This window comes from Macadamia integrifolia, chromosome 3 (assembly GCF_013358625.1).
Source record: "Macadamia integrifolia cultivar HAES 741 chromosome 3, SCU_Mint_v3, whole genome shotgun sequence".
Taxonomy (NCBI): Eukaryota; Viridiplantae; Streptophyta; class Magnoliopsida; order Proteales; family Proteaceae; genus Macadamia; species Macadamia integrifolia.
In genome coordinates, this window is record NC_056559.1 from 36,586,656 (window position 1) to 36,597,837 (window position 11,182).

Consider the following 11,182-nt stretch of genomic DNA (forward strand, 5'->3'; position numbering starts at 1 on the left):
ACACTCCAACATATATGGGAGACTATATATTCCATCCTATACAGAAAAAATCGAATTGGAAATTGAATCTGTCAGTGATGATTTTGATCTGAATCTGCCAAATCAATCAGAATCAACCTAGAGCAAAATCATGTGAGAATCATCTGAAATCATTGAGAAGTTATTGCCTACGAGTTGTTCCATGAAATGTTGAGATGCATCTATGATTAAGAATGCACATTAAGACAACATGTGACCAAACAGTGTTTTCATTTTTTGTCAAGAATGTATTATGAAGTCTTAGAATGAGAATACATACCAAACACAACCTTACAGAATCACATTAAAAAGGGAAACATTAGGGAACTAAATACTGTGATCCTTAATTATTACAATAGTACGTATCACAAAAATGTTAAATATACCGAAAAAAAAAAACACTTGCAAATTCAAATGTGCAAAAAAACATATGACTTATGGACGATCCAAGAAACCCAGATCGATCCCAACCAGGTAGGTAGGAAGGTAGATACCCATGAAATTATTACAAACTACTTAGTTAGCCAGCCAGCCAGCAGCAGCTTCACGAGGGATATATATGATCATCATAATTACTCGCATCGACGACCATAATTAATCGTTTTAGCGGGCGGGCTTGAATTCATAATTAAAGGCGACCAGAGTCATAACGAGTATGAGCAAATGGGCTGGAAAAGAGGATTAGAAGGGGGATGAGAATCAACAACTTCTTCACCGGAGGTGACCCCTGCTGCTGCAACAACATTCCAATAAGGTAACTCTGCATAGACAGTGTCAGAATCCGCATTCTCCGTTCTTTAACGTATTGTTCAAATGCCTCTGCTACCTTGCTGCTGTTGCCATTGCCACTCGCCAATATTTCTTTTGCCAAGCACCTCCCTAGCACCAAGCATCCTCTAGGCCCGCCGAACCACCTTGTCCTAAGAATGAACCCATCACATGCATTGCATCCCCTGCGACTGTAACTGTTCCTTTTGAGAAGTTGCCCAGTTGAATGTCCCATGGTGCCCTGTACTCCAGGCGTACAAAACTCAATGACTCCAGCTCGCAGTTTCTTATCATTTCTTTCATCTCTTCTGAAAATCCTTGATTGCTTCTAACGTTGAATCTCTAATTAGCTTGGGTTCTTTCCAAAGCCCTGAATCTGTTTGGTTATTACAAGGAAATTAAGGATCGAATGAAGTTAATTAGATTTCTAGGTAGCTGTTTCCCAAACAAGTATGCATGTATATATAGATTATTAATTATGTCTAAATGTAACCCACCCGGTTACAAAACCCTTATAACCTAAATTACTGTGTGCCCAATATTTTGTCATTTTGTGATTGTTTTTAAGGTTAAAAAAGTAAATTACTATGTCCCCATTATTTTGTCATTTTGTAATTGCTTTTAAGGTTAACAAAAGTAAATTCAACCTCAACTTTTTGGATCATTACTTTGATTTAAACGGCAAAATGAGGGGTAATTTTGAAAATGAATACACTCTTCCCAAACAACTCGAACAACCCCTCGTCCCAACTGATCGTCTTCCTCCTCATGAGTCTTTTTGTTACCTTGGCCGGTTTTTATGGCATAAAGTTCGGCGAGATCATCTCCCATGAGTCAGAAAACTGACTCTCTTTCTTCTTGGCTTGTCCAATGCTTTTCTGGGTTTTAATGTTTAAAACTTCTGGTGGACTTCATTTTTGTTTTTTGAAGTTTAGAAAATAAAACCTCTTTCCAAAAATTCATGTATCAATTGTATTGCAATAATTTCTATTGTTATGCATTAGAGATGAGGTCAGTAGGATAGTTCTAATCATCTCTCTCTCTCTCTCTCTCTCTCTCTCTCTTCAAAGAGATCAATTGTATTAAACATGCTAGTGTTTTCAAGAAAGGAAAAAATTCAAGAAGATGACAAATAGCAATATTGTAGGTTTTTTTTTTTTTTTGGTAAAGCAATATCGTAGGCTTGGTACTACTATAATGATGACATGTGAAATTTTGTAATTATGATATATTTTATAGGTTGATTCTAAGGGTTTTGGAATTGATTCTGGTCAATTCCAATTTGATTTGGATTTGGATTGATATTGGCAGTTATTGATTTGATTTCTGATTCTGTTTTTAAAATCAATTATAAGGTTTATAGGACTAGATCGTGGGTCTTAAGATTTGAGGGATTCTAGGGTTTTTTTCGGTCCGATTTTGATTCGATTTGGATCAAAATTTATAGGAATCAGTTCCAAGGATGTAGGGATGGTATCGATATCGGTCTCTATCGATGTCGTTTCGATACCAATCCGGATCAGATGGGATCGGTAGGTATCGACCTATTTTACCCCTGATTTTTATAAAAGGTACTACTTTTTACCTATTTTACCACTTAAACGATCCGGATCAAGGATCGGTCTCAGCCGATACGATTGATCCCAAACCGATACTTGAAACCATGATCAGTTCGATCTCCAATTCCAAGTTTAAAATCCCTAGTTGATTTGGCTAGTTCGGATCAACCCCAATTCCGATTATTATAGAATGGCATATCTAAGATTTTTGGGACTGGGTTGTTGGTTTTTAGAATTTAGTATCAATTCTATCATTTTTGGGACTGATTCGGATTTGATCTACACTGAAATCATTATGGACCAATTTACACTTTGATTTTGAGTTAAAATTCTAGTATTAGCCGATATGGATTAGAATTGGTCATGAACTATCCAACTCCGGCAGTTCTAGAATGGTCAATTTAGAATTGGAATCATTAGAGGGATTGTTTTGATACTCAATTTCGAGTTTAAAATCATTGGTTGAATAAATTAATTTCGATCCAAATCTACCATAGTAATACCTATTCAGTCGATTTTAGAATGACTGATTATAAGGTAATCCATTTCCGATTTTGGTCATTTTGATCTGGATTTTATCTAGTATTAAGCCAAACTGAAATCAAAGTTCAATTTCAATTCAGATAGATTCGGTTTTTATTGAGTTGACTTAATAGCTTCTTGTAGGTAATATGTTCTCTTTTAGTAATTTTTTAAAGTTGTTATAAGGTTTTTTATGATTTCAATTTGCTTGATTTCAAATCGATAAAGGTTTGTTTCACGTTTCTCTTGATTAGTCCAACCCACTAGGACTGAAAATTGACACCCTTACTCAAAGCAGTAGACCCAATCACCCTACGGTTAGTATAATTTTTTTTTTTTCAATCCTATGTTGGAATTTAGAGAGACGAGGAATCGAGATTTTAGATTTCAAACATAGTGATGGGTTTGTCCATTTCTATCATTTTTTAAACACTTTGTCATAAAAAGTGGTGCGCTTTTAAGTTTTTATTGGGAATATAAACACATGAAATTACTTTTTGAATCCCCTTGAACCAATCATTTCTTTCACATCATAGGACCTTTTGGTAACTAAAAATGGGTTACAAGCCTTTTGTAACCTACCTAAGTTACAACTAGACAAACCGATTAAGTAATTCCATGCCATATTGCCATATTGCCATGTGCCCATTAATATTTTATCTGTGGTTGTTGTTGTTGTTCTTGAGGAGTCCATAGACGGCCTAAAAACCAATATACGAGCTTGTCGTCGACTGGGATTCTTCCAAATATACTATTGTTTCCCCTTATTCGGATAAATTCATTGCTGATCCCGCCCATTTGGATAATTTGTGAATCCTCTCGTTCCGCCCAGCCAATCAGCTACCACAGAGTGTATGCCTCCACATCCAATCACAACCTGACCGACCCGGCCATCATATATATTTAGTTCATCAATCAACATGCATGCATGATCAATATAGATAGATAGCTAGGAACTATATATGAACTAGAAACTCTAAAAATGTATGGTACGTACCTCTGCGTTGATGATGGTCCCATTATGAAGATGAAGAATATGACGAGCAGTGTGGGGATCCAAGTTGAGTGAAAGTGTCTGGCATCCAAAGCGTATGGTATCGGGTGGAAGACTGTTGGCGATGGCATTCAACATATCACTCCTCTTCACGCACCCAGATTCTTCATTCCTATATTTAATATTTAATTGATTAAATTAATTAATCTTACGATATAAATATAAATCAGCTAGAATCAGATGCAGGTTAATTAGTTAAACTGAAGTCAAAGTTGTATTAACTCACGAAAATGCCACTTTCCCTTCCAAACTATCGTCTCGGACCCTGGAAGATTTATATAAACTTCTTCTTATTATTATTAGGGGTTCATAAATTGGAAATCAAACTACTACTACATACATCATCGGTGGAGTGGAGTAGAGTGGACGACTTGAATTTGAGGGGAAAAAAAAAGAAAGAATTAAGTTAAAATTTAAGAAAGCATACCCTAGTAATGGAACAGATTTTGATCTGAGCTCTGGGCCCACTCCAAGTTGATCAAGAGCACGCCACCCATTTGCATACACACCCAGCGCAGATCCTGTAGCTCTTAGGGATTCTGATTTCTCTCAAACTATACAATTTCCCCCCTTCCTGAAAATTCACCAAAATAGAATTAATTAATCGATCAATCAATCAATAATATTGTCCTCCACTGACTCCTCCTAGGCTATACCCCTTAATTAATTAATTAGATCCAAAACATAAATAAAAACAATAATTAAAAATAGTTGGGGTACATGCAACTGCGCCTGGGGTCTTCGAAAACCCACACCAGCAGCCCAGGCCTCAGGGAGGGTACCTTAGCCTTGTCCTAGGCCCATCCTAAAATCCCAGCCCCAACTCGGGTTGGGATTTCTTGTCCCAAATAAGAACCAGGTTGAAAAACCCAGCCAGTCAAGCTTGCTTTTTTTTTTTCTTTTTTTTGGCGGTGGGGTGTGGGGTTAATGTTGAGAATTTCCAGATAGCCTGATTTCTGTAAAATGCAAACGGCATAGGAGGGGCCTGAGAGAGACTGGTGACGTTGTAGTTTAAGCAGATATAAGTAGCCGTGCCCGTGGATGTCTTTATATCCACCCATTTTGTGTTTGAAAATAAATATCCTAACAAAAATTTGACCCACCCACCCACCCACCCACCCACCTATAGCATGCTATTTGCGACTACAGTTTCTTCTTTTTCTTCTTCTTCAAGACCAAGAAGTTTTTTGCTTCGGCTACTTCTTCCTTTTCATTATTGTTCTTCTTCTGCTGCTTTTATTAATATTAAATGTTTATTAATCTAAGATAGTCTTTCTATTTTAAAAAAAGATTAGAAAGTCAATTAATTAGAAAAAAAGAGTAAAATATGTACGTAACTATGAAGGGCAAGGGCGGTTGCAAGGCCGCAGATTCCAGCTCCTACTATTACGATCGCCGCCTTTTACTCCGACGAAGAACTCATCTCTCTCTCTCTCTCTCTCTCTCTCTCTCTCTCTGTGTGTGTGTGTGTGTGTGTGAAGTTAGAACACGTACAATAACCACCAATCTGAAAGAAGAAGAAGCCATTGGCTTTGGCTTTGGCTTTGGCTTTGGCTTTGGATACCCGGTCTAGTTAATTTATAGCTCTTTAATTATGGAATATTACAACCATCATCTGAGTGAAGGATCCCTTCGATGCCCTCTCCTATTTATATATAGTTTTTGGTACTTACTTCTTCTACATCCGCATGTATGTATGTGTTTCTTAATTTCTCAAATTAACTTTTATATAAGATCGATCGATCGATCGATCGATTTGACTTGAGGAAAAAGACAAACATAAGGTCGTCTCGTTTATCTCTCATGAAATAAATATGGAATGTTCTGATCGATCATATTTCCAGGGTGGTCTTAAGACACTCGTACGCAGTGCCTTATTAGCAGGTGGGACCCCTAGAGGACGCAAGCTGTGGCGTAATATTGGACTAAATAAATAATGCACGGTCGTTGAATTGGGGCTTCATGCCGAGAGGGGCCCTTGGCTTTTGGATTTTGTTAATGTTGAGAATTGGGATAATTTTTCTTTTGTAAATGAGCTATATATACCCTGCAACCCAATTCCATCTCACACGATGCATGGGTGTGGAACTCTCAGGTGGCCGGCCTCTACTCTCTTGTGAGGATGAGCCCGCCTCTGTTAAATACTTCTTCTCCCTCTCTTTCTTATAACCAATTCCATTCCCAAAAAACCATCCCTCTCTTGTGTTGCCAATAAACACCATTGGAGGTATATTGATTAGCCACAAAATCGCCTTCGCGAAGAACATGCAGGAATCCAACATGAGAAATAGCCGAGCCCATCACTTTAGAGTCCAAAATGATGTAATCAATTCGCCACGGGATTGAGGAACTGTTGTTGTTGAGAATGTTGACAATCATAAGATTATCACTTTCAATCCAGACATTATTCCAGCCATTCTGAATGACAAACTGCAAAGTCGTCCGAATGCCCAATGCTTCAGCAACATAAGCGTGAGTCACACCAATACCAGCAGACAGGCAATGTATAAGATCCATTAGAATCTCTTGTAATGCCACCAATACCAGCCAATCCTGGTGTTCCTCTGGCTGACCCATCAACATTCCTAGTACCATACGCGTGCTGTGTCGTCAATAAAAAAAAAAAAAAAAAAAAAAGGCATAGATCATCCAAACCCATATTAATTATTCCTGATGATTTGGATTTGAATATTAATTGTTAAAAATCATGAGTTTGTTTGTTTGTAGCAATTGAAATCCAAACTTATTATTATCATTATTATTATTTTATTTTATTTTTTTTGTCAAAAGTATTCCCAAACATTGGGTATGTCGGATGGTGACAATACTGATGTACGTAAAGACTCATCTCATCACTCCCCTTGAAATGTCATAGTATGGTTGGTGGCTTACGAAAAAAAAAGTCATTGCATGTCGGCATTGAATTGAATTGAATATTATTAATGGAGAAAAAGAAGGAACAAGACGGCTATGGAACTTTTGACGGGATCATCCTCCTCACTTTCAACACTTTTTAAGGAATACGGGGAGAAGGATACAATTTATTTATTATTTATTTTTCTTTATTTTAAGAGAAAAGATCAACTAATTAAACAGTTCCACCAGGGTTATACAAAATATTGGTGCTCTGAATAGCAGTTTTGTTACCCATCCCTTGATGCGATGTGTTTGAACCAAAATATTAGATTCTTGTTAGGTTTCATGCATAAATTAGGTATAAACAAAATTCTAATAGTTCCAAACGTTGAGGGAAGGTGAATCAAGGCCAAAGAATTGATTATTTATCATTTATCAGACTTTTCAATTGTTCATCATCATTCCATACTTTATCGACAGCTCATTCATCCGCTTTCTTCCCTTCTATCCCATGAAGAAGCCCTTTCGATGCCATCTCAATACACAAATTAGGATACACTCTTATTTGAGACAAGGCAGTGTAAGAAGAGTTCTCTAACGGTTTTCAACTTCTTGTCTTCTAAAAGATAACAATAATTAATTCACATGGTATGGTGAGTGAGGCCGTTATATTTATTTAATCTACTAAAACTCATTTTCTCTTTTGTTATAAAAGCGTAAGTTAATGGAAATAAAAAATATTGACTTTAACAAATTAAGGAAGAAATAATTGTCGTTAGACTCTTGTTAATCACCAACAAATTATAACTTGAGAGAGAATAAAAGACAATTTTCTAAGGCTGTGTTTGGATTTCTAGAAAAGAAAAGAAAAGAAAGAAAAATCTTGACTAGAAAATAGAAGAAAGGAAAAAAAAAAATATGAAAAGAGAATGAAAACAAGAAATTCCTATGTTTCATTACCAAGAGAAACAAAGAAAAACGAATATCTTTTATGCAAAAATTGGTATTTAATAATAAAATGAGAGAAATGATGGGTCTTCTTGGTGAGTCCATCGGTATTACAATGTGGCAAGCAAGCATGCCTTTGTTTCTGCAAAAGACAAATGCGTTCAAGAAAAATAAGGAGCAGGCCCTACCTTGGGTGCACTATCTTCATTATTTGAGTGATTGAGGAGAAGTAATGTAGGAGTCATGCATCCCTCCCTGAACGGTTTTCTCTCCAAACCCATTTTATGTCGATGGAATTGTGAATTTTCTTCTAGGCACAAGAAAATTGTGATAATCTTATAGCTATTTCAAATATGAAATTAGATATCTTCTCACCGGTTGAAAGACAACCAAACATTGTGAAAATTAGAGATGCCAAGAAAAAAATTTCTATCCTTGGGCTTCCAAACATAACCTAAGAGAGAGAGAGAGAGAGAAAAAAAGAAAAAAGAAAGGGAGATATAATAATGCTCTCACCATTGTTTTTATAGCACTACTGAATAAACCATTGTTTTTATAGCTTTTCAATGGACAGCTCTAAAAACGATTGTGCTTTTTAACAAAGTACCTCTTTTTACCAAAGAATATTCGTTAATAGATCAAGGTAACTTAAAACATTACATCTCTTTATCTTCTCTCTCTTTCTCTCCTATATTTCCTTTAAAGTAGTTATTTTTGCTGTAAATCAGTAAATGAATATAAAAATTACAAAGCAAAGAGTAAGAAAAACCATTGAGCTGCTGCTCCATCTTTGGAATTGCCATCAATAGCGAAGTAACTCAACCAACAAAGAAACATTACGAAAATCTATACATGGGTCTCAATTGTGAATCCCAACTAACATCATTAAGAGAAAATATTGGAGCATTATCCCAGATTGAAGATTTTCTTGTTGCGGGAACATGATTTGCCAACCTATTAGTCATTGTATTCCCTTCGCAGAAGCAATGAGAAATATACTATATTATCCCATTCAAGAAACACTTGTGGAAAAACCATTGTTGTTGGAAGCACCATGGAATAATTTTTTTTATTCTTTATGCAACCTACCCCTGATTGTGAGTCGCATCCAATTTACAACCTATCCACATTCATCAAAGTTGCATGATGGAGCCCTTCCAAAAAAGCAATGAACTCTGCCATGAAGTTGGTGCCATTGCTTTGATAAGATGTGAAACTTCTTCTAGGAGACCCCCTATTGTCCCTGAAAATTCCTCCTCCTCCTGATCAACCTAGGTTACCAAGCAAGCACCCATCAATATTTAGTTTTAAGTAGCCCATAGGAGGTTAACACTAGAAAACTTCAATAATTCTCCTTGGCATGGATCTAGCAATTGTAACATTTAGCTTCCTCTAAAGCAGTAGATCTGAAACTGATGAAACCTAAATAGGCAGTGATTGAGTACTCTTGCAGCTCATGTAGAATTGCTTTCACCAATTGGACGAGCAGCGTGAAGGTTTTCATAACGTCATCTATTTGTTTCCATCCAAATCTAAAATAGCACTAGGATTAGCAAAGGTTGCCACAACTTTTTAAGGGAAACAACCATTGATTTCCTTCTCCATCATGAAAAAGGTTTTTCAATAGAAAGGAAACCACTCCAATAAAGATAAAAACAATTCAACAATTCTGCCCAAACTCTAGCAACGAACTCACACTCCAAAAAAGAAGTGTATTGATTCGAAGTTTTTGGACAGAGATTACATCTTGATGCCAAAGGATTAGATTGCTTGGCAACCTTATCAACCATGGGAAAACATTCCTTGACCAGCCTCCAACCAAAAATAGAAGAACAAGGAAGCAAACCCTTAATCCAAACTTGTCAAGACCACTCTTGAATTGAACTATTTTCCTGCAAAATTCCTATGTAGATGAGATTGTGAAAGATCCCGACTCTGAAAGCATCCAGAACCTCCTATATATCCTCCATATGCACTGATGGAAGTAGGGAACCTTGATGCATTCACAGATCAATTGCAACTCCAGAGAAGACACTGTCGGCAAAACCCATTGTCCATCTTCTATAAAATCCAAGACCCGACCTTTCATCCTACGAAGAACAAAGAGCACAGCAGGGATACAATCTAAGATTTTCAAATCACTCAACCAATGATCGTTCCAAAAATTAATCGATGTACCATCATCACTAAGTTAGAGTCCTCCACTACCTCAAAAACCTCTTCTACAAAATAGGTGTCTCATTGGACAGCAACATTAGAGATCGACTCCCATTCGAAGTCTCTCTCTTAGGATATCAGAGTCTTATTGTAACTGTCACATGTGATATCAGAGTCCTATTGTAACTGTCTCTTTTGTATTAGAGTTGGAGTACACTTCCACCTTTGAAGGTCTATATAAGACGTGTACCTCCAACTCATAAAACCGATCAATGAAGACTCAATTTAACATGGTATCAACAGCCATACAAGCTCCATCGAGCTAATACCTTCCTCCCCACGCTCTTCTCTCTCTTCCTTACCCACGTTCCTCTCTCTTCTTTGCAAAAAAAAAAATTTAAAAAAAAAAAAAAGAACACACAAGAGAGCGGACAGCAAGCCTTTCACGTCCCACTCCCTCTTTAAAGCCTCTCCCACTCCCACTCCCACTCTCATGACCCACTTCTTCCTTCTTCTTTGAAAAAAAAAAAACTCTCCCACTCCCTCTTCATGGTCCCACATCTTTCTTTTCTTTTTGCAAAAAAAAAAACTCTCCCACTCCAACTCTCCTCTCATTCCCACCATCTTTCTTCTTCTTTGCAAAAAAAAAAAAAAAAAACCATCAAGAAGAACCGGATAGCAACTATCCTCCCTGTCCCTCACCTCATGGCCACACAGATCAGCCCCAATACCACCATGGTCGATGCCCCACCACCTCCCCAATCCTTCTCTGGCGTTCATCACTTTATCTCCCTTAAACTCACTTCAAAAAATTATGTGTTTTGGTGCACTCAAATTGTGTCATACCTCACAGGCCAACACCTCCTTGACTATATCACTGGTGACTTCCATTGTCTCAGGACCCCGTCAAAGCCAAAACTTGGCGTGAACAGGATGCATCCATTATGAGTCTTCTCATCGCCTCCCTCTCTGATGAGGCCCTCTCTCTCGTAGTTGGACGGACCACTAGTAAGGAAATATGGGAGGCCTTACATGCATCCTTCAGCTCTCCCTCTACCACAAGGATCTTGTCACTCAACATCTCCCTTCAAAATCTGGTTCACAAACCAGACGAGACCATCACTCAGTTTCTCCATCAAGCTAAGTCCCTCTCTGATGAACTAGCAGTTGCAAGGAAGCCGCTACCTCAAGAAGATTTCAACATCATTGTCTTCCGTGCTCTCAAAACTAACTACCAGGCCCTTGCCTCCATCATGATGGCGCAAAAGGAGCTAATCTCCTATAATGATATGCATAGCCT

At 37.4% G+C, this 11,182-nt stretch overlaps 1 pseudogene; it reads right to left on the reverse strand.

Annotated features, from left to right (window-relative positions):
* Positions 1 to 646: 646 nt before the first annotated feature.
* LOC122074433 lies at positions 647 to 6,516 on the reverse strand (annotated as a pseudogene).
* Positions 6,517 to 11,182: the final 4,666 nt, after the last annotated feature.